General features: G+C 42.5%; 1 long non-coding RNA gene across 1 annotated transcript in view; it reads left to right on the forward strand.

The window, feature by feature from the left end:
- The window catches only part of LOC142015575 (uncharacterized), a 167012-nt gene that overhangs the window by 31535 nt on the left and 111528 nt on the right, over positions 1-23949 (forward strand). Inside the window, exon 2 of the long non-coding RNA XR_012646189.1 lies at positions 2013-2151. This is a non-coding gene — a long non-coding RNA (uncharacterized LOC142015575). The remainder of the gene's footprint in view (positions 1-2012; positions 2152-23949) is intronic.

Consider the following 23949-nt stretch of genomic DNA (forward strand, 5'->3'; position numbering starts at 1 on the left):
GCAGTAGCACATTTGATTCAAGGGTGTTCAATTTTGTAGTTACTTGTGAAGCAGAAGAAACCTGATGGGTATTTGTCTGCTGTCAGAGGAAAGAGCCACAGGCAGTAGGAAGAGGCTTGTGTTGAACTTACTCATTTTGTTTTGCCATTGCCACATCTCCAGCATGGAGTCTCTTTCTGCCCATTCCCAGAGCTCAGGAGGTCAAAAAACTCACTGGAGTATGCCAGAAAGATTTGCAGAAATCAATAAGGTTCTGGCACTAAAGAATTAGATTTTAGTATCTACAGTGGCACTCAAGGCCATCCTCAGGATTTATGAGGCCCTACACAGTACTATTAAACTGGTGCCCCTATGTCTGAGGGATGAAGGGATCCAAAGGATGCACATTTTTTTTTGAGATGTGATTTCATAATTTTCAGCAACACATTAATGAAATATTTTCAAATCAGATTTTAAACTAAGGTCCTGTCCACTAACACCATAAATTCAGAAACTGACAAGGGTTGGCAAATGCCTCCTGGGTGCCTTCATGATCACTTATGGCTCTTTCACAGGTTCTGCCAAGGGGTCTGGCTGGTTTCTTCATTTTTAAGTAAACTAGATCCTTTCTGATGAAGTGGATCTTACCCAAGGAAGCTCACTACCTAATAAATAAGTTTAAGGTGCTACAGGACAGCTTGTTTCTTTCATAGATCCTCTCTGGAGGAAGCAGAGCCACAGAACAGAGATAGGGAGAAGCAGGTAGGTAGACAGTAAGACCCAGTGGTGCCCCAAATCTTCTGGTGCCCTACACAATGGCGTATTCTGTACATGGGTGAGGAAGGCTCTGATGGCACGTAAGCACTTACGTTGTTCTTGTGAGTTGAGCCCTAATTATAGTTGTGTATATGTATTGTGGAGTACATTCACATGCACTTGGGGGAGAAAAATAACTCTAACCCTGATGTGCTGTTGGAATTACAGGTGCAAGAGTGTTTAAGTGAAGCATTTCTAGAAAACCACCAAAATTCACAGGCCTGCAAATTCTCTAGCTTGGAAATAGCGTACTAAAACCAAAGAAAAATATGTACTGTTATCCTGACACAAGGCTAGTTTGGAACCTGGGAGACTGTCTCACTGAATTCAGATTCACTGCTAAAATACACAGCTGCACCCCAAATGAGGAGGTAGTATGAGATTTTTGGGGATTTAATTAAGGTTTTGTATCCATAATGCATTAATCTCAAATATCCTAGTAGGCAGTGATCAACAAAGGGATGCCCAGGGTTTCAGAGAACCTTACATTAAACAACTATGCTATGTAGCCCAAAAATGGTGATGGATGATCTCGGCTGACCCAAATGTGCAGCTTGAGACCCATTAAGACCAGGGTTGCTGACAGCTGAAAATGATTTTTATGGACAGTATAGAAAAGAAAACAATGACAACCAACATTTTTATGGTCATATTCTTATGTAATATAAAGATGGGTCAGAAGTGATCAATAGTCAGTGTTTTTATTCATGCATCACTTCAGCAATGTTGTTATGTTGGTTTAACCAATTTATTAGCTATACCAGTATCCTTCCAAGTTCTCCAGTGTGTGTGATCATACAATGCAGCAATAATGCTGTCAACCATTGCTTTGGTAATTTTTCCAGGTCCATTTCTGAGAATTAATAATCCTTTAAGTGGACAGTTTATTTCTTGTATTTAAGGGACAGTCCCATTACGACTTACTGCAGGGACTCTGTGAAAGGCTGCTACACCTGGCCCACTGTGGCTCATTCCCTGACCTCTGCCCCAGCTCTGAGGAGTCTTGTACACACCCACCAAAAAGTTGCTGCTGTGCTGGGCTAGTGACACCATAGAAGAGTTCAAAGCAGGAGATGGAGAATTATAAGCTCCCAGGAGTGGCTCTGTGCCCAAAGGGAGGAGCTTCCAAGCTCCCCTGCAAAGCTTGGTGTTTTTTACTGATATCTAAATGATTTTATGGATTTTACAGATAGGCCTAATATTCGGTTTTTTTACAGATGGCCTGTGAATTGACTGACAGTTGGTAAGCTTGATTAAGCTGTCCTCCTGGGAACAGCTGGCCATGGATTTGATGGTATGCAGACCCAAACCCTCATTATATAAAGTCTGCAGTGTGAAGTCCCAGGAATACAATTGGTGAGTTTTGTAGGCAGCAGAGACTTCTTTCCCAATTTTAATTAAAAATGTGTTGATAACTACAGGTTGAACCTCTCTAGTCCAGCACTCTTCCATGCAACAAGATCTGTGGTCTGGCATGATTTTAGTTAGCTGGGCAACCACTTCTCATGCATGTGGCAAAGTATCCCACAGTCTCATAAAGCTTATTTACAGCTACCAGTCCTACCTCTGCTTGTTCTGTGTTAGGTAGCTCTAATTTACCAATATGTCTTCTGAGAGTGCAGAACGCAACTGAGGTGTTGATAATGCTGTTAGACAAAATTGACCTCCCATGGTCTGGCAAATTCCCTCATTCGTCATCAGTCAGGGCCCCAGGGTGCCAGACCAGAGAAGTTCAACCTATAGTCAGATTTATACCCTCAGCCTTTTCCTTAAGAATGTGTCCATGTATAATTTTGAGCTAAAGGATCTAATCCCTAGTTACAATGACTGCGCTGTTTATAACCTCTTCAGAATCCTGCATTATCCAGACAGAGACTGTGTAATGTAATTACAAATTTAATTTTCCAATATATTTCTCAGCTTATTCTTAGTGAGAACCAGCACTATTTCCCACGGAGGTGGGTAGGGGTTGGATATATATCTTAAAAGTATATTTTATTTCTTTGCATGAATGATAACTAAAGGGAAATAGGCAAGAAAAATCTTATTTACCCAAAAACAGGCAGTCCTGTAACACCTTAACGACTAACAGATTTATTTTTTTAGGTAATGAGCTTTCATGGGTTTTAGTGTTTTTTGTAAAGCTACAGACTAACCTGTCTCTGAGAGTATTCAGTCAAGTTCCCTATAAGAACTAAATGTTTTGTTTTTTCTTTTCATCATGTATATGCAGGTGGATGAAAGAACTAAGAGTTCTAAAGAGCCAATGTCAAATAGCCCATTTTCTAATTTACTCCTTGAGCCACTTGCAAAATGAAATGGGATTTTAAGTAGGACAGTTTTTAAGCATTTAGTCAAATGATCTGACCAAAGAAAGTGTGGTTGATTTGTTTCACATATATTCTAGGACTCTGTGGAAAGTGAAAAGAATACAAAGGAGCTAGAATAAGAAGAGAACCTTAGGGGAAAAAGAAAAAAAAAAAGAAAGAAAAACGTGTAGTAAGCATATTATTTAGTTATTGCGAGGTAGTCCTGATTTACTTCACTTAAACCCTTGTACTCCAGGTGGTGCATAAGTCATCTACAAGTCTCCTCCACTTCACTCTGACTCAAGACAAAACTTCTAGCTGACACCAGCAGTACCCCAGTTGTTGTCCTTCAGTCTCTGTAAATTTTCTGCAAGTTGTCTGAAGTCTTTCTCTTCTGTGTTTTCCTTATGGGTTCCATTTGAGAGGTTGACGAACTATGCTGGATAGTGGTTTTCTGAGAGTATGGCCTAGCCATCCCCATTTTCTTCTCTTCTTTTTTTTTTCACTTTATTTTCTTGATTTGAATGTCAAGTGGTTCTTGTCCTGCTCTATTCCAAAGCTCCTCATTTATGACCAAGTCTTGCCATTTGATCCAAAGGATGTACATCAGGCATCTGTTTATGAATGTACTTGTAAGATAGTACCCAGGCATTAATCAGAGCTGTGGAGTCTGATATTGACTGCTGGACAGGCCCACGATAAACTAATAATCTCTGTTGCAAAATGTTTGCAGTTTAGAATAAAGTACTCAATGGAGATGGAAATTTATTTTAAAACTTCATACTGTACTAAACTGGATGAAGTGGCAAGAGGGCTTTGGATGGAAGTAGCTTCAGGGGGGAAATGACTTGATCTGTGTTGGTGGCTTGCTGATTCCAAAGCCAGATTGTGAATGATTCTGTGTTAATACAATATTCACAGTGGCGAAGTCTAAGTGTTTCAATAAATCAAGAAGTATTTGCTGGTTTAAAAAAAATGAATGCATGTAACAAACACAGCCAATAATTTTACTGTGTATTAGTATGCTGAAGAAAAATGCTAAAACTTAATACCTTCTTTGCAAATTGTTCACGCAGCTATAGGTAGAGTGCAAGTATACATGTACCTTATGAGAAAATGCATTCAGTGGTACTAAACAGAGAACCTTCTCTCAAATTGTTAATATATTCACGAATTCTTGACTTTTAATAGGAAAAAAACCGCTAAATCATCATGTTTCTGAAGAAGAAACTTCTGGCCGATGTCCTAATTTGTGAAATGTTTCTATCCATTTGCAGAAAAAAATCCCTTAGGTAATTTGTAGTCTAACAGAATTTAATGTTTCTCAATTACATTTTGTGTTATTAGAAACATTCAGATGCATTCATGGCTGCTAGATGAAAAGGAATATGTTAAACATTAGACATAACATATTGAAACACTGTATTCTGGGCAGAGAGAGGGTGGATTGTAAGTATATAACAAGATTGCCTGGGGTTTTAGAGAAATAGGTTTTGATACCCAATAAAGAGCAGCTTACAATTTCATAAAACCAGTTTCTGAGACGGGATTGAAAAGACTGGGACTTCACAGTTTAGAGAGCAGGAGACTAAGGGGCGATATGATAGCAGTCTATAATCATGACTTGTGTGGAGAAGGTGAATAAGGAAAAGTTATTTAAGTGTTCCCATAGCACAAGAACTAGGGTTCACTTAATGAAATAGGTAGCAGGTTTAAAACAAACAAAAGGAAGTATTTCTTCATGCAGTGCACAGTCAACTTGTGGAACTCCTTGCCAGAGGATATGGTGAAGGCCAGGACTTTGACATGGTTCAAAAAAGAGCTAGATAAATTCATGTATGATAGGTCTGTCGATGGCTAGTGGCCGGGATGGGTGGGGATGGTGTCACTAGGCTCTAATTGTCCGAAGCTGGGAATGGGAAACAGGAGCTGGATCACCTGTTCTGTTCATTCCCTCTGGGAAACCTGTAATTGGTCACTGTTGGAAAACCAGATACTGGGCTAGAGGGACCTTTTGTCTAAACCAGTATGGCCATTTTTGTGTTCTGTCTCATCATTAGAAATTAGCCTAGGGCATTTCTGTGGTCTACGAAGAAATATATACACCAAATTATCCCAAGCAATCCAGACTCAGGGTGAGGCGGGATGTAAAGCCATGCAGGTTGGCACATACAGTGTGAATAATTTGCTATCTCACTAATGGAAAACATTTTAGAAGTGTGTGGCTGTGTCTACACTACAAAAATAACTTCAAAGTTGCTTACTTCAAAGTAAGTACAACTTTGAAGTGAGCAACTTCGAAGTAGAGCATCTACACACACCCTACTTCGAAGTTAAAGTAGGGTGTTAAACTAAACTTTGAAGTAGGGCACTCCTCCATTCTTGGGAATGGAGTAAGGACCTCAAAGTTGGGCTCCCTAGTGAGGGAAAATGTATGTAAACTCTCTTCTGGTTACTTAGATGTAGTGCTTAACTTTGAAGTTAGTTCCTAGTGTAGATGCACCCTATGTGAATAATGGCCATACAGTGTTCCAAAGACCTAATCACCTAGCAAGATTTGAAGAGTGGGAGATCTTGCCAAGCTGAGTAGGCCAACAAAAAATCTCCCATGGGCTTACGGTGCTGCAAAGAGGAATCCTTGAAGTGTAGAACTGGAAAGGATGTCAGTAGATCATCTGGTCCAGTCCTCTGTACTCAAGGCAGCGGTACACAATAATATGACATTCCTGACGAGTGTTGGTCTATCCTTCCCTTAAAAATCTCAAAAGTGCCCATTCCACAACCTCCCTAGGTACTTTGGGGTGACCAACAGTTAGGAATATTACCCTAGCTCTTGGTCCAAATGCTGGGAAGATAAATAGCATGAGGACAGAAACTTGTTTGTAACCCTTGTAGAGGTTGGTAGAGCATCTCTACCTTGATTTTCATGTGTCAGTAGTGGAAGGGAGTACTGGAGTATGTCTATATCTAGGGCCTACATTCACAGTCCATTTTGGTCAATTTTATGATATTAGGATTTTAAAAATTACAATTTCAGTTATTTACATCTAAAATTTCATGGTGTGGTCATTGAAGGGTCCTGACTCAAAAAGGAGCTGGGGGGGGCCCTCAAATTTATTGTAGGGGAGTTTGTAGTACTCCTACCCTTACTCGGCACTGCTGCTTGTGGCAGTGCTGTCTTCAGAGCTGAGCAGCTGGAGAGTGGCAGCTGTTCGCCAGCAACTTGGTTCTGAAGATGGAGACACCACCAACAGCAGTGAAGAATTAAGGATGGCCTGGCATGGTATTGCCAACCTTACTTATGCACTGCTCCTGGCAGAGCTGAGCTCTTAGGGCAGATCTACACTAGATCGTAAAGTCAATTGTAGATATGCAATTCCAGCTATGGGCAGTTGCGTGGCTGGAATCAAGGTATCTACAACTGACTTACCTGGCTGTCTTCACTGAGGGAGGTTGACAGAAACAATTCTCCCATCAACCTCCCTTATTGCTCATTAAAATGTGGAATACAGAGGTCAACTGTCGACCTAGTGTTGTGTCCCCACTAGCTGCACGAAATTGAACCTTGGAAGATTGACTCTGACCGGGTCGATGTTCTGGGTAGTGTAGATGTACCCTCAGTCTGCAGCCTCCAATGTCTAGCCCCTCAGCTCTGATGGCAGCACTGCGGGAGTAAGGGTAACATGGTATGATATTGCGAACCTTATTCCTGCATAGCTAGTGGTGGTGGTGGTATTTTCGGAGCAGGGTGTTCGTTCGATAGCTGCCACCCTCCAGCCACCCAGCTCTGAATGCAGCACAGAAGTAAGGGTGGCAAAACCGTGACCCCCTAAGATAACCTCGTGATCCCCTCTGGCAACTCCATTTCAGGTCAGGACCCCCAGTTTGAGAAATGCAGGTCTCTCCTTGAAATCTGTATAATACAGGGTAAAAACACAAAGGAGGCCAGATTTCATGGTGGGAAAACAGATTTCATGGTCCATGACATCTCTTTCACAGCTGTGAATTTGGTCCAGCCCTAACTATAGCGCTAGGCTCTCTGGGTTCGTCCCATTGTTCCTTTAATTAGCCCATCCTAACTCCCACCTAGCCCTGGGGACTCCATGCTGGACAACAGTGATATGCCACTCTCTGCAGCTTGTCCAGCTCCAGCTCCCACTGCTTGTGGAGGTGAATCCCTGGGCTGCCAGACGGACTCTCCAGGACTGTGGATGAAAGTCAAGTTTCCACTGTACTTGCCTCCCATTCCTCAGAGTCACAATTGAATTACTTTTGTCAGTGTTTCAAGAAAAAGATGCGTACGGGGGAGTCATGAATCAGTGACACAGACGGGATCAAAGAGAAGAGAAGAAACAAATGGCTTCATACGTCTGCGTTTATGGTGACAAGTTGTCCAGTGTTGGACCGACATCTCTGTGTTGAGTTTGAGTAACACGTAGCTCTTCTTCTGGTCCTTATGGGATGCAATAGCTTAAAGCCCTGAGAGGGTGGGTAAGTAAGTAAGGCTTCTGTGAGTTTGTTGAGTGTGGGAGGGGGGAACTCATTGTCATTAGAAAGTTTGCTTTCGTGGATTGGGAGATGGTGTGTGTATGTGGGGAGGAGTTTCACATCTTGCCTTGGTACCTTATTGAGATCAGACATCTAGAACAGTGACAAATGTGAATGGTGCTGTCAACAGTGGAAACTGGAATCTCTCAAGAGTGATGCAAAACTTTCTGGGTGGAATCTTGGTCTCGCCAGAGTCAGCAGGAATCTCTCCATGCCACTTCAGCTGGGCCAGGGCTTCATCATCTCACCGCAACGGGGGACAGCTCTCTGGTTAGTATATATCATGAGAGCTCATTTAAAATCAGTGACCTTTTATACCAGCTGAAGACCTGACTCCATATGTTAGAATACTGTGTAAGCTCATTATAATACCAGCCAAACCTTGCTAGAGCGTGATTCCCTGACACTGGTCTACCCCATTACTCTCCTACCCTAGACAGAATTGTGTTCCTAAGATCACCATAGGGTTAGGGCAGTTTCTGAAAGCCCAAGTATAACAGCTCTTCCGTGCCCAAAGCTGTACATTTAGTCCTTGTCTTGCATGTGTGGAGGTTGAGGAAGCGTAGTCCGGAGCCCGACTTTCGGAGATGCTGAGCATCCACTACTTCCAATGACACGCTCAGCCTTTGCACAGGTCAGATCCCAACAAAGGCTACATACTTTACATATGAAAAGAGAGACAGCAGTGCTGGAACAACTTGTATATTGGGGGAGGTGCTGATAGCCACTGAACAAAACCATAAACCCTGTGGCTGGGTCTACACATGCCCCTTCCTTTCGAAAGGGGCATGTTAATGAGCGGGTTCGAAAGATGCTAATGAGGCGCTGCAGATAGCATAATGGCAGCTGCGGCGATTCGAAAGTGTGGCTTTTTGAATCATGTGCTGCCCGTGGAGACAGGACCCCCCCCCAGTTTTCGAAAGCCCCTTCTTCCTAACCGGTGATCAGAAGAAGGGCTTTTGAAAACTGGGGGGGTCCTTTCGGAAGGTGCCATCTCCACGGGCGGCATGTGATTAAAACAGCCGCACTTACGAATCGCCACAGCCGCCATTATGCTAATGAGGCACTGCATATTCATTGCGTGCCTCATTAGCATGTTTCGAACCCACTCATTAACATGCCCCTTTCGAAAGGAAGGGGCATGTGTAGACACAGGGAGCATGCGATGGACACCAATTCCAGCCGAGGGTTTGTTAACACCCCTCATTCCAGCACTTAGGGAAAATTGTTTTCAGGATAACTCCCTGGTTTTTCAGACCTGGAAATCTAAATTTGCTTAGACCAGCCCCCATGCAGAATTTTTGCATCATAATATCCTTTAAATATTAATAAAACAAACCCTTTAAACGTCTTAATGGCAAGATGAAGAATCTCATCAACGATTATGCTATTAAGCTATAATTGCAGTTAAAGCTCTACACCCAGATTGCTCATTACTTAGCAAAGCAAGCCTGAGCTGATGGTAGACGAAGTATTTCGGCTTACATAACAGCAAAGATATCAAGCATATGTAATTTTGCATGCTGAACTGAATGGGAAGATATCAGCATGGGCTGAAGAAGCCAAATTACTAGCATCGGATGACATGAAAGAATATTACAGAAAAAGAGAACAGGAAAGTTGCTAACAGCTGTGAATCATTATCACCTTACTCATCCTGGTGTGGGGGACGGAGTGTAGGGTGGGACATAAAAATGCTTGCCAGTTATCTGCCTGGTTTCCAGCTGGCACAAAGGCCTGGCTCCTCAAAGGCACTTAGATGCCCAAGGCCCATTTTTTGGGCACAACGATGATCCATAGAACTCATGGTCGACTGCCGCCTAACTTCATCGGTGCCCAGACTCAGGTGGCACCTTAGGATTTTCAGTAGTTCTTTACATGCCTAAGTTTCTGCTTCTGAGCCTGTGAGCTGTGTGCTCCCTCTAGGCTTCTGGGGGCTTATTTCCGGCCTAAGCCCCACAGCAGTCCCCAAACCTTTCAGGTGAGTGTCCCAAGACAGAAAGATGCCCCAACTCCAGACCACCACCAACCAGCCATTTTAAAGCTGGCTGACTGGAGCGCCAGGGTCCCTTTTTGAGCAGGTATTCCAGTCAAACACCTGGGCATGTTAGTAGAGTTTGGAGTACACAGCAACACATTGGCTTCTTCACTGGGAGGTGTTGCCTGGATTTTGGGTGAGCAATCCTCTACACAACATGAAACTACTGAGTTAATTAAATCTAAGTTGGGGCATCTACCTGTCCTGGGACACTCACCTGAAAGGTTTGGGGACTGCTGTAGGGCCTAGGCCGGAAACGTGTGGGGTTTCCAATATTCCTTGCTGTTATTAGAATTATTTTGCTAAATAAACATACACTTGTTTTCACTGTAAACACTACTAAGTGCTATATGTTCCGTGGAGCCATGATTGGAGGGAAAACTGATAAGCTGGCACCACAATTGTGACTAGTGTGAGAGGCTGGTGGACCAAGGGCTGGACGCTTCAGGAAGATGCTCAGAGAGCTCAAGGGTGAGGCTGTGACAATTGCTCACCTGTAGCATGATCATAGGGCCTGCAAGGCCTTGAGGCAAGCGCTGTTGTTCCCTGTGGCTGGTGGGACTGACCCATGGCAGGCACAGATAAGGCTGTCCCCACATGAAGGCAAGCGGTAGTGAGACTCCAACATCCCTGGGAAGGGGTGATGCATGTGGGGGTGGTCATGAAGAGTTACATGTACCCCAAACACTATAGGGAGGAGGAACCAGCCAGCAGCTGTCAGGAGGACTCTTGGGGGGTGGGGGAGGAAGAAAGGTGCATTTGAAAACAGGGTTTTATTGCGAAAGAACCCTGTCTACACTGCTGTTTTTCTTTCGAAAGACTCTTTTGAAAATGCAATTATGCAGATGAAGCACAAGATATGTAAATCGGCACTTCAGTCGCATTTCCATTTTACCTCATTTGCATTCCCCTTTCTAACTGGGACCGTAATGTACATGCCGCCTATGGGTATGAATGTTAACTCAGGAGGCCAGAACCTTACTTTCAGCAGTAGACACCTGAGTCTTGTCTGAGACTTTTAAAAATAATAAATGTTGTTTGCTGAGCATCAGCTGTAATGCTCAGTGCTTAGAAAACGAGACATGCAGTGGATGCCCATGTTATAAGCAATCAGGTATAGAGTCTAGAAGATTCAGGTGCAATGGGCTAGTTTATTCCTGGTGTAAATCATGATAGATGAAATGGGTTCACTGGGACACCTTCCATGTGTGTCATAGCATAACTTGGAATTTGTCATTCAGTTCTAGTCAACCAACCTCAAAAAGGAAAGAGCAGAAATAGAAGGAGCTTTGAAAACAGTCAAAACAGAGGATCAGTGACTGGGAAAGACGGATTATCTTGGAACAGCTCTGCTTACAGAGGAAACACACAAGGTGGACCATGGCAGAAGTATAGAAAACTATGAAAGGCACAGACACTGTAAATCAGGCACTTCCATTTACCTTCTCTTTAGTGCAGCAATGAGGGATCACAAGTGAAATGATTTCCATAATAACTCATTGGGAATTCAGAAAGGTTAGACATTTCTGTGATTATATGTTCCCAGTATGTGAGTATGAATAGTTTCACATCTCTGTGATTTAAACCACAGATAATAGCAGTAAGCCTCTTCCACTCCTACATCTTTGTGCATAGGCCCCTGATAACCATTCGCCAGCATCCCCATCCTGGACAGTCTTTTCCGGTTCTGACCAGGTGTATCCTGTCTTCTTTAAAGTTTGCCCTCAGGTCTTTATGCCAGGTGTTTCTTGGGCTCCCTCTTTTCCTTTTTCCTTGTGTGTTACAGCTTAAGGCTTGCCTGGTGGTGGTGGTTGGTTTTCTAGGGGTATATACAATCCATTGCCATCTTCTCTTCCTGATTTCTTCTTCAGCAGGAAGTTGATAAGTCAGTTGCCACAAGTCTTGATAGTTGATGGTGTATGGCCAGTGGATTCAGAGGATTTTACATAGTCAGTAATTGATAAATATCTGGATTTTTTTGACAGTCCTCTTTGTTCTCCAAGTTTCTGTTCCATTCAGTAGGATTGATTAACATTGAATAACCTGATCGTGGGCTGTGTTCTGATCTGCTTAGAACTGCATTTGTGTTTCACGAGAAGAAAAGCTGCTCTTGCTTTCCCAATCCATGCTCTCACATAAGCATCAGTGCCCCCCTCTTTATCGATAATGCTGCCCAGGTATGTGAAGACCTCAACTTCTTCCAGCATCCTGCCACCAAGTATAACTGGCTCTGGGCTACTGATGTTGATTTTCAAAATCTTAGTTTTTCCCTTCTGGATATTCAAGCCAACTGTAGCTGAGATGTCAGCAAGGTCTCAGGTCTTCTCTTGCATTTGTTGGTGGCTGTGGAACAGAAGTGCCAGCTCACCAAGGAAGTCCAGGTCATCCAGCTGGGTTCACAGTGTCCACTGGATCCCATATCTTTTCCCTGCTGTTGTCACAAACTAATAATTAATGAGGATTAGGAAGACAGTCCACTTGTGCTTCTTGCATCCTCTTTTGTAGCATCTGCTAGTGGCCATGGTTCAGAGGGGACAAGATTAGTGCTGTGGTTTGATAGCCATTATGATGTTTCTCTGTGTTGTATGAAATCCGTTGGTTAGGTTGATTTCTAGCAAATACCCATTCAGGTAGGATGGATCTAGCCCAGTGGCTCAGAAGGGGGTGACATATGTGGGCAGGATTAAATCCTTGTACTACAAGAGGAACAATTGTGAGTTCAAGATGATGAAAGTATCCTGTATAAATTGTTCTCAAAATGATGTTCATAATTGCATGTGCAAGTTAATGTCTGCATGCACAATGAAACACTTTCGCCTATGCGTGCATATTTTATAGATTGGATTTAGGCATCTATTTTGCAAGTGTGGCCCTGATTAGAGTTACAGGTGATTTCAACTGTTACTCCTTTAAAGGGAAGATATGACCAGTCTGGATTTGCAATCATTTTTACTTATCAGTTTTGGAATTATAATTCTTTGCTACACCTGAAGCATTAAGATTGTTATTTCCTACAGCTGAATAGGCCGATTAACAAAAATCAAATACCAGTACCACAAATGAGATGGTATCTACAGCAGCATAAAGGCATCTAGTTAACATTCACTCCTTGTTAGTATACTAATTCATCAAGCTCTTCAAAAACAATTCATTTGCGTAGATATTTAAGACAACTCACATGTAGATTGCTCCCTCCACCCTCACTATAATAGTGCTCATAAATAATTAACACCCTTTTCTTTTCAGTCCTCATAGCCATCAATTTACTTTGATAGGCTCCCACTTTGAAGCGGCAGCTTTCATGCAGAAGAATGTTAAATATCTATTTTTAATGAACTCATAAATATTTCTACCTCTAATTTTTAACCTTCAGCTTTAACTTAAAAAAATTCCGTTCTCCCACTTTCGGCCCTGAGTCACCAAGCCTACCCAGCAAAGCACTGAAGCAAATGGTTAAGCCATGATGATTTTAACGCAGTGTAAATGTGTGCTTAGCTTTAAGCAAGTCCTTACGTGCTTTCCAAAGTCTGGCCATTGAATCATAGAATCCTAGGGATGGAAGGGACCTCAGGAGGTCATTGAGTCCAGCCCCCTGCCCAAAGCAGGACTAACCCTAATTAAATCATCCCAAGCCAGGACTTAACCACCAGGGATGGAGATTCCACCACCTCTCTAGGTAACACATTCCAGTGCTTCATCACCCTCAGGGTGAAAAAGTTTTTCCTAATATTCAACCTACACCTCTCCCTCTGTAACTTGAGACCATTACTCTTTGTTCTGCCATCTGTCACTATGAGAACAGCCTCTCTCCATCATCTTCAGAGCCTCCTTTCAGGAAGTTGAAGGCTGCTATCAAATCACCCCTCACTCCTCTCTTCTGCAGACTAAATATGCTCAAACCCCTCAGCCTCTCCTCATAGGTCATGTGCTCCAGTCCCCCCATCATTTTCATTGCCCTCCAGTGGACCTGCACGAATGCGTCCGCATCCTTTCTATACCATAGTCAGGTTGCAGTGCTGTATTGTTAATGCAACAAAAATGCAGCACAGTAAGGGCTGGCAAAAAAATTGCATATGTCTTGATTCTGCAAGCTGTTTTTGCCTGGGCAAAATCCTGCAACTTTGCAGAGCCCTAATGAAGTCATTGGCACAGGGGCCCAATAGCACTGAACAACATGCGGAAGTAGGGTCTGGCATAGCATCATCCTGCTTTACAAAAGTGGATCAGTATTATCCCTCTGATAGCACCTTTCGGCTTCCAGAACAGTAAACCACCTTGTTATCCATCTGCCTCAGTGAGAGAGATTTGCTGCTGCTAAATTGTGCGTCAGCTCCTTGGCATTTCTGTCTGTTAGCCAGCCTAACAAACTCATCAGGACCCTGCTGGTTTTTCCTTGAAGGTAATACATGGTGCCTCTCGATCCAGAGCTCTCTGAAAGAGTGTTGAGCTGCTGTATTCAGCTTGTGTCACCAGACACGTGCAGAAATTACCAAGTCTGTTGCTCCAAAGGGAAGATGCCCATTCACTTAATATCACAGCATTGAGATGAATTTATAATAAAAAATACTTATTGGGAAGGAACAGACTCAGGTGATAGCAGAAACAGAAAATGCTTCCAAGTAAGACAAGAATCCAACATCTACCTCAAAGACTACACACAAGTGCTATGTTTATGCTTCCATTCCTCTTTTGAAAGAGGAATACAAATGAGGGAAATCAAAAATGCAAATGAGGCACTAATTTACATATCTCGTGCTTCATTTGCACAATCTCTTTTTGGAAGAGAGTCTTTCGAAAGGAAAAATGCAGTGTAGATTGGTTTCTTTTGAAAATAAGCCCCATTTTCGAAAGAACCCTTCTTCCTGAAACAAAACAGGAAGAAGGGTTTTTTCGAAGATGGGGTTTATTTTTGAAAAAACCCCGTCCTCACTGGCTTTTTACTTTCGAAAAGAGATTAAGCAAATGAAGCACAAGATGTGTAAATCAGAGCCTTACTCACATTTTCTATTTTCCTCATTTGCATTCCTCTTTCAAAAGAGTAATGCAAGTGCAAATGTAGCCAAGCTTAATAAGCGCCAATTTTGTCTAAAGCATTTTTTTCCTCCCACACCTACAAATATTTCTCAGCATCTCCAACTTAGATGGCTGAGGATCCACTGTCCATAGATGCAAAGAGCACTGATATTTGTTTCATAGATAATGAAATGCCTCTTTGTTTCTGTTAATACTCTCCAGAGTTCATTGTTTCTGTCTCTAGAATATGGAGGACTCTGGAGACTCTTGAATACTGTGTACAGATGTGGTCACCTTATCTCAAAAAAGATATATTAGCATTGGAAAAGGTTCAGAAAAGGGCAACAAAAATGACTAGGGATTTTGAATATGTGCCATATGAAGAAAGATTAAAAAGGCAGGGAATTTTCAGCTTAGAAAAAAGGAGAGTAAGAAGATGGGGATATGATAGAGGTCTATAAAATCATGACTGGTGTGGAAAAAGTAAATAAGGAAAAGTTATTTACTTGTTCCCACTACAGAAGAACTAGGGGTCACCAAATGTAATTAATGGGTAGCAGGTTAAAACTAACACATGGAAATTGTTCTTCACACAGCACATGGTAGGCCTGTGGAACTCCTTGCCACAGGAGTTGTGAAGACCAGGACAGAGTTCAAAAAAAGAACTAGAAAAGTTCATGGAGGTTAGGTTCCTCAATGGAAGGAACAAGAGGCAACAGGCTTAAACTGAAGCAAGGGAGGTTTAGGTTGGACATTAGGAAAAACTTCCTAACTGTCAGGGCAGTCAAACAGTGGAATAAATTGCCAAGGGAGGTTGGGGAATCTCCATCACTGGAGATATTTAAGAACAGGTTAGATAGATGTCTATCAGGGATGGTTTAGATAGTACTTGGTCCTGCCATTGGGGCAGGGGGCTGGACTTGATGGCCTCTCGAGGTCCCTTCCAGTCCTAGTCTTCTATGATTCTATGGCAGCACACTAGGCTAGATGGGCCTTTGGTATCAGCCAGTGTGGATGTTCTAATGTCCTTAGGTTCTTAAATTAACTGTCCATTGTTTCTGGAATCTCAGTGCTCAATTTCTGTTAAAACAGGTCTTTTTTTCTGGCGGAACGCACAGGAACAGAGTTCTGGCACCTTTTTTCCCTTAGAACACCAGAAAAATTTTCACAGATGGTTCTACAGCAGGGACCTGGCAGGAGCTCCCTGCTCCTCCACAGCTGTATGGGGACCAGAGCAGTAGACACCACACCCCCGCAGCAGCACAGGGACTGGGGCAGGAGCCCCTGCCGCCACGCAGCCATGTGGGGACCAGGGCCTTAAAATCGAACACTCTAACCCCTATCAGGAATTATCAGACTTGCATTCCAGCACCATTTTTTTTTCTAGGAAAAAAAAACCACACTGGATTAAAAACACAGACAAATAAACCTTTGTTTGGGACAAATCTGTTGATCAAGTCTGCTCTGGTTTAAGCTGGAAATGGGGGCACTGCTGCAAAAGAAGGTGTGTCTGTGGTATTTCAGTGAACTAGGCATGCGAGGGGTGCCCAGCACCACCCAGGTTTTACATGAGGGTTTGCTCCTGGCTGCCAGCCCTGTGCCCAGGGCTCTGCTCCCCAACCCCCATCTGTGTGCCTAGCTTGTGCTACCTTATCTTTGTCTCTGTCATCCCTGTCCCAGAGCCACAGCCTTGCTCCTGCTTTTGGAGGTGGCGGGCGGGCACAGCATCCCACTCTAGAAAGTTTTCCAAAACCACCGTGTTTCAGCAAAGCCAGACCAGGAAACATAGTAAGTCTCATGAGCAAATCTGCTTTTGGATGGGTCAGGCCAGGTTTGCACATCTGAGGGCTCGGGGTGATTCCGGCGATGGTCAAACATTTAGAAGCTTTTCTGAATGGAACCTCTGAAGTCTGTCCAGCACTAATACATTTTGATACTTTCTTAAGTGCCACATTTCAGATTTTATAAATGATGTTCAAAAATGGTGACCTACACAATTTCCCTCCCTCACCATTAAATAAATCAACCCTAGTTTACACACAATATGTAGAATTTGTCAAAAGGCAGAAAAATGTTAATGAAATATTTCTGAAAAACATTTCATGACACTTTTGTCAAATGTTGACTTCTCAGAAAATGTTCACTCTTCTGTTAGCTGGTTGCCAAATACCAAACATTCTCCACCAACATATTTTTGAAAATGTTTGCAATATATTTTTATTACATTCGAAATTTTCCACCAGCTCTAGTAACCAGTAATACTAATATTTAGGTCTTAGGTAAATAGGTCTGTGTGTGCTGGCATGACATGAGGAGCTTACCAAGGAAGAAGAAAATATTAGTTTATGTGCAACAGTCACTTTCCTTTGTTTGGCTCATTTTCTTAATAGTTAACCAGCGTGAGGGGCAGAAATCTTTTGTGGGTTTAACAACACCCAGCTATTATCTAGCACTTTTTAAAATGAGCGTTTCATGAGTTTTAATATATTTATAACTAGCAGATTACCTGGTGTTGTTGCTTGGCTCCTTAACTCAAGGTTGTTAATGAGGGTGTTTGTTTGTTTGTTTTGTTTGTTTGTTTGGAGAGGGCAAATTAAAGGAAAAATTACATGCTTTGTTTAAATGATTGTATTTTCAAAAATACCACACTATTTTCATGAAGGTATTTTTATTTCAGATATCTTAGAAAGGGATTATTAAAATATGTTCTCTTTCTGTAAAGTTTTTAAAATGGGAATTCCATCAGGTACATTTTTTTCATCTGAATAAACGTATGATTCACTATGTTTTTTTTTTTAAAAATTATAATCAGTTTAATTTCCAATAATGTTTTCTTCTAGTTTGTGACCCTTAAGCATGGATATAGCTGTGCCAAACCAAATATCTCTGCTTTATCTCTTTTCTGTCAGGTTTATGAGAAGCAATTCTCCAACATGTTCATCCTATCTTTATGGCTGTTCTTGGTTCAGTCTCTTTCCATATTCTCTGTCATATTAATTTTGAAGACCATATTTGATTTGGTGATTCTGTCTCTTTGCTGCATGGTTTTATGAGACGCAATCGCATTCTAGGTACATCCTGTTTTTCTGGCACAACCAAACCCTCACACTGCTTTAGGTTATCCTAAGTGGAAGTATACTGGATTTGATGATCCTAGCTCTTACCGTTTAAGAGGAATTCTTGATCAACCAGACAAACTTGCTGAAATATATAGTAGATTCATTAAAGTGATTCTGAAGACCACGGAACAGCTACATAGCCTTTCTTCCTGAAAGCTATCAATTCACTATTAGCCAAATACTGCATATGTGTGGAAATAAGGGGTAAAAATCTTGTCTCTTTGAAGTCAACGGGAGTTTTTCCAGGTTTTGATCCAACATTTATTGAGTACAGTTCCTGTATGTGGCAAAAGAAAACATGATAAAAAAGGCAGACCTCTTTTCTGCCCCAGGTTGCTTACACGATGACAGCCACGTCGCTACGTGGTGGGGAATGAATCAGCAACTCTAGAGCTAAAAGCATGACTCCACAGCTTGAGAGTAAAAAAAAAAAAAAACCAACCTGTGAATTATAACAGTCTCATACCAGCACAGTGTGGGCAAAGAGAAGGATTCACGCTCAGAGCTGGCAACACACTTTTCTGGGCCCTGGCCAATGTGGGGTGGCTCCGCTCTGTGCCCCTGTACCATGCAAAGCTCTGGCGGTAGTTTAAAGAGCCCACTGCTGTGGTCACTGCCATGGTAGCAACAGTGGCAGCCCACAGTTCCAGGCCCCCTTAAATCACTGGCCCTGGGAAGCCACCAGCCCCTTGCCCCTCCCTTGCTGGCAGCTCTGTACTCACATGCTGACCAGTTTGTTAAGAAGGTAGCTCATCCTGAGATGCTGAGCCCCATATTCCCCCATATCACAGATGAATCTGTTACATTTTACATTACATTCTGCTCTGCCTCTGTGATAGGCAATGCACAGTTGGGGGCACTGTATAAATAATAACAACTTCCCAACCACTCTTGCCTTGATGCCTTAATTATATGGTTAAGACTGGGGGGCAAATTGACGTGCTACTTTCAGTCTCACCTGAAGATTCCCAGAGAAGGCTTCTGGCTTTTATCAGCTGGGATGATGCATTCTACTACAAGGAGGCACAAAATGTATTTTGAACTAGAAAGCTCTTCTCCAGTGGGATGCGGCTGGGGACAGTGATGAGTGCTGTTGGATCTGATTCCAGGCTTCAGGCTATATCTTGCATCATGATGCTCACGAGTGAAATATGAAAACATATGAAGGTTTCAAGTTAAGTGAATTAGCAGGTAAAAAGAAAGCAGTCCCTCCACAACCTTTTCGGCCAGCAAGTCTGCAACCTGCAGTTCTGGAGCTGCATGTGGCTCTTTAAGGACTTCTTTTTGGCTCCTGAAGCTATAATTGCAAAGTGGAAAAACAGAAAAAGAAAACCCAAAACCCCACACTCCTGGCTACCTATGATAAATGGTTAACATTTAAAAGCCACAAAATGAACAACTCATATCTAAATAGCAAACAATGTGTGATCTCAAAAGATTGGATAACTCCCCCCTAGTGTCCTCCAAAGAGAGAAGGTTCAGGAGTGAAAATCAGGAAGACAGTGGTACAAAGACACACACAAAGTGTGAGGAAATAGAATATGTAAAAAGTGTGTGAACATCCTGCAGTAATGATGTATTGCATTACAAATCATTGTGTGCACGCTGTTCTTAAAATAGGGGTCACAAAAAGTCTGGTTTGATGTTATTTATTCAGGACAATTGCGTAATTCGCCTGCATTGTGGCTTTTGGATTATTGAGTTTTTTACAGAATTGGAAAAAAATGGCTCTTCTTGCTATTTTGGTTGCTGACCCCTGTTCTAGGCAGTATGTGGGATGAAACATTAGATTAAGCATAGCTCTCTTGCTTTGAACTCCCAAGCCAGGGTGTCATCCTGGCCTGCTTTTTGACATCTGCTCTGTAATCTCCAGGCAGAGGAAATGGACTGTCACCAGTTTGTGTTGCCTGTCATAGTTCTGGCATGAATGTTTGGCTATTGATTTGCTAAGAGCACAAGGTCTTTATTCAATATCCCTTTATGTGGTGAGCTATGTCTGTCCAACATACAAGGTCGCAGTAGTACTTGTATTTGGATCTTCGTTGCATCCCCTTTAATGTACGCTGCATATAAATCCATGAACTAAATGTATGCCATGGGGATAGCTTTGAAAAGACTTCAATTATATGTGTTTTGCAAAAGGTGTTGGTGGCAACATGATACAAGGGTTAATTATGATGTTTGTAAAGGATTTCTTTTACTGGTTTTGAAGTTCCCTGCTGTTGTGTTTAAACATGAATTCAGAGGACAAAGAAAAGAAGACAGATATCTTCTCTGAAAAGACTCAATTGAAGTGAAAGGGAATAAATGCTGGGAAACAGTAACCTTTTTATTTTTTTACGGCACTGTATTTCAAATCTTTACGGTCTCTGCTGTCTGTAGAGGTAGCCATTCTATGTTCAGGTGAATACAGTCACAAGCGAGAAGGTCCTTAACTGATGTGGTTTTTGCTGGATCTGTTCACGCGTGTGGGAGGCTAAGGGAGAGGGAGAGAGAGAAGTGAAGAAGTTTAAAATATATGCATCCACCATCAGCTGTGCGGTAACTGGATTTACTTCAGCTGAGTCACAACATGGATGATGTTTAAGATAATTTGTCATCCATTATTAGGTAGATACTTTTAGGCAGTACAATATAATTAAAATGTAATATAATACTTCTCCACTTCATTTCCTTCTGGCAGTAGCTCTCGAGTTATTTTTGCCTTTAAGTGGTCTCAAGTAAGCATGACGTGGTGAACTCAGCTAAACATGTATATCCACTGTGTATGCCAAGCACTTCATCCAACCTAGCTGTAGGATCCGTGACCAGTTTTTCCAGGATCTGCTTAGACTAAGGTTGCAATTCTTTACTGACCTCTCCCTGTGTAGATTTATTGCAAACATTCAGTTCTGTAGCAATTTATTGAAGTCTTGATATAATAATATCATGAAATGACAAGTAATGTCAATCCTAGATGTTACCACTACAAGGTAATTAAGGCTTATTTAAAGCAAAATTTAAGTAGAGTATAGATTTTTCTCAGGAGGTATGCTTAACATATTAAGCTGTTTTAAATCCTTGTAGCCATCTATTTTTTCTTTAATTGCTTCACCTCACTAAGAAAAGAAAACATGCCCAGAAAAGCTTTTAGATGAGATTGAAGACTGATATTGGGTCTCATAAATATTTCCTTTGCATTAACAATTATTGTGATGTGTTTAAAGGCATTTTCCTTTAAGAAAAGTCCTTTCTTCATTAACTCAGTTGTTGCAGTTGTAGGGGTTGTATACCCAAATGTATGCATGACTTCTCAGTACAGTATGTTATGCTCTGAAAAGTGACACTTTCAAGTAGCACTGCAGAGTTCTCTATTTACTGTCTCTGCTGTTTTGTAGCAGTATACAAGCAAATGATGGTCCCTATTACGTAGCTGGCAATCTTTCAAATTCTGGCGCAGCTGTGTGGGTCATACTGTGTTCTTTCTCTCTTGGGCATCACCATTAGTAATTTAAATTAATCCTAACTTCTTTCTGTAATAATATTAGGAACTTATAACTCTCCTCTTCCACAGATGGAACTTCTACATATTCCTGGTACTGGAGCCTTCTATTTTTATAACGGTGCTATGAAATCGGAGGGAGAATTTAAGAGGTCAGCCTAACATTATTTGATGTTTTTTAGCAGCTTGGAAAAATAACTTCGGTTCAACCCCAATAAAAAAAAATTGTCATATTGGGAAAATGTTGTTTTGATTTAGTTCAAATGTTTAGTTTTGGGGGCGTCTAATAAAAGTAAAAATAATAACGGGGCCAGAGCTGGAGCTGCTGCTACTCCCCTTCCCCCTCACAGCTGGGACGTGGGGAGACCCAGATTCAGTTCTCTCTCCCACTTTGCCTGCTGGAGGGAAGTGAACCCAAGTTTCCCAGGGACCGTGCTAACGACCAGGCAACAGTGTATGCTGGAGTTGGGCATATGGGTGTGTCTCCAGCTCTGAGTGCGTAGGGCACTTTTGGTCCCTCGTATTGAAGCCGTTTCACTTATGTGGTCACTGAGCCAGAGAGTGAGGATGGCTACACAGCAAAGAAAATCCTCTTACTGGACTGTGCCAACCAACTCGGGATGGGGCTGCAGGCAGGCCCACTGCTGGTGCGGAGGAAGGGGGAAGTTGCCCAGAGCCTTGTGATTCAAATGTGTCTGGGGCTCCAGCAGCACAGACAGAGCTCTGGATGCACCACACTGCCCAGTCCAGCAACGCTCAGGGCAGGGGGTGGTGTACAGCACTCAGGGCAGTGCTGAGGACTGCCTGGGGACCAGTGTGGTGCATTCTGGGCAGGGCTGAAGGCTGGCTGCCTTTGACCCCACCCTTTCCACCTTCTGCCCTGTCCCTTCCAGGAGCGTGGAGCCACCCACATCACTTTGCCCAGGCACCTGAAGAGGCTTTTGGCTCCCCTGGCTGTAGGACCATTTCGTTGCTGCATAGACTTCTAGGCTCTGACTATGGGCTGAGTTTTGGGAGCCTCTGACCTGCAGGTCCTACAGCCTGGACTCCAGAATGGGGCTGAAGTTTACACTGCAAATAAAACAGCCTTGCAGTCTAAGTCGACTGGCATGGGCCAGCTGTGGGCTTTTCTTTGCTGTGACTCTATGGCCCAAGGCGCTCAGCTACAGGGGGAACACATCTCCTTTGGAGTCTGTGCTCCAGTGACTGTTTATACAAGTTCAAACAGAAGGCGAGATTGAGGCCTACCACAGATCTGAGTGACTGGCTACTCACTTGGATGGTAGGAAGCCTGGGTTCAAGACATGACTCCACAGGGGGGGATTCAGACTGGGATCTTCCTGGCCTGTCACTAAATTGTGAGAAGAGGGCACCTCTTTATCTTCTCATTTCTCTAGTTCTGTGCCACATACCTCAATCCCTTCTTGATGCTAGACCCACAAATGAAACTGTGTTTTAATGTTATCCTAATGGCTCATCCTGACACATTCAAATTTTTCTTCCTTTGTTCCGGTCGGACCAACTAGCTGAAAATGACACGTTACGTGTTTTGGTCAATTATATTCTGCATCTTTAGAACATAAGATAAGAATGGCCATATTGGGTCAGGTCAAAGGTGCATTGAGCCCAGAATCCTGTCCCCTGCCAGTGGCCAATGCCAGTTGCCCCAGAGGGAGTGAACAGAATGTAATCATCATGTGATCCACGCCCTTCACCTTTTCCCAGCTTCTGACAAACAGAGACTACGGGCACCATTCCCACCCATCCTGGCTAAAAGCCATTGATGGACGTATCCTTCTTGTATTTATCTAGTTCTATTTTGAGCCCTCTTAAAGTCCTGGTCATCACCACATCCTCTGGCAAGGAGTTCAGCAGGTTGACTGTGCATTGTGTAAAGAAATACGTCCTTCTGTTGGTTTTAAACTTGCTACCTATTTTTTTAAAATGAAAAATAGTTTCATACAAAAATTAATTTTGTTCTACCTGGAGCAAAGAAATTAACTTACAAATCAAAATGAGTGCACTCATGTTTTCATGTCAGATGTGATATGGAGACACTAAATGATTTGCTCTAGGTCACAAATGAAGTCTATCGTGGCTCTGGAAAAAGAATTTGGATCTCTGCATAACCCATTAAACCATCTTAGCACAGTATCTACTTTCCATTGCTGAGTCCCATCACATGTGTGTCCTGTCTACTCCAACCTTTTGTCTCTCTTTATTTATGACCTGAAAATACCCCAGCTGTCTTATTTATTTATGTTACCATACAATACAATCATAGGCCAAAACCTTATCAAGAAGGTGCTGCAGAAGCAAATCTCCTAATTTGGTTATAGGCTTTAAAAATCATGCTCAATTTTTTGTTCTCTTGTGGCCTCTAAGTTTTTGTCTAGTTTTGTGTTCTGAGTTAACTAAACCTGAAATGTTTGTACTTCCTTGTGCATGAGGAGTCTGTGCCAATTGAAGATTGCAGGAAGAGTGTGAGGCTCTGCAGTGAAGTTTGCTCTCTGCCCTGATGGGGTTTTCTTTGATGCGTGCCTCTCTTACATTCCTCTGTGGACAACAGGCTTTGTTCTCCTTGTTCTTAAGTCTTTGAATGGGCAGCCCAGACAAACCCAAGGATGGTGTTTGCTTTCTCATTAG

Source organism: Carettochelys insculpta, chromosome 7, assembly GCF_033958435.1.
Source record: "Carettochelys insculpta isolate YL-2023 chromosome 7, ASM3395843v1, whole genome shotgun sequence".
Classification (NCBI taxonomy): Eukaryota; Metazoa; Chordata; order Testudines; family Carettochelyidae; genus Carettochelys; species Carettochelys insculpta.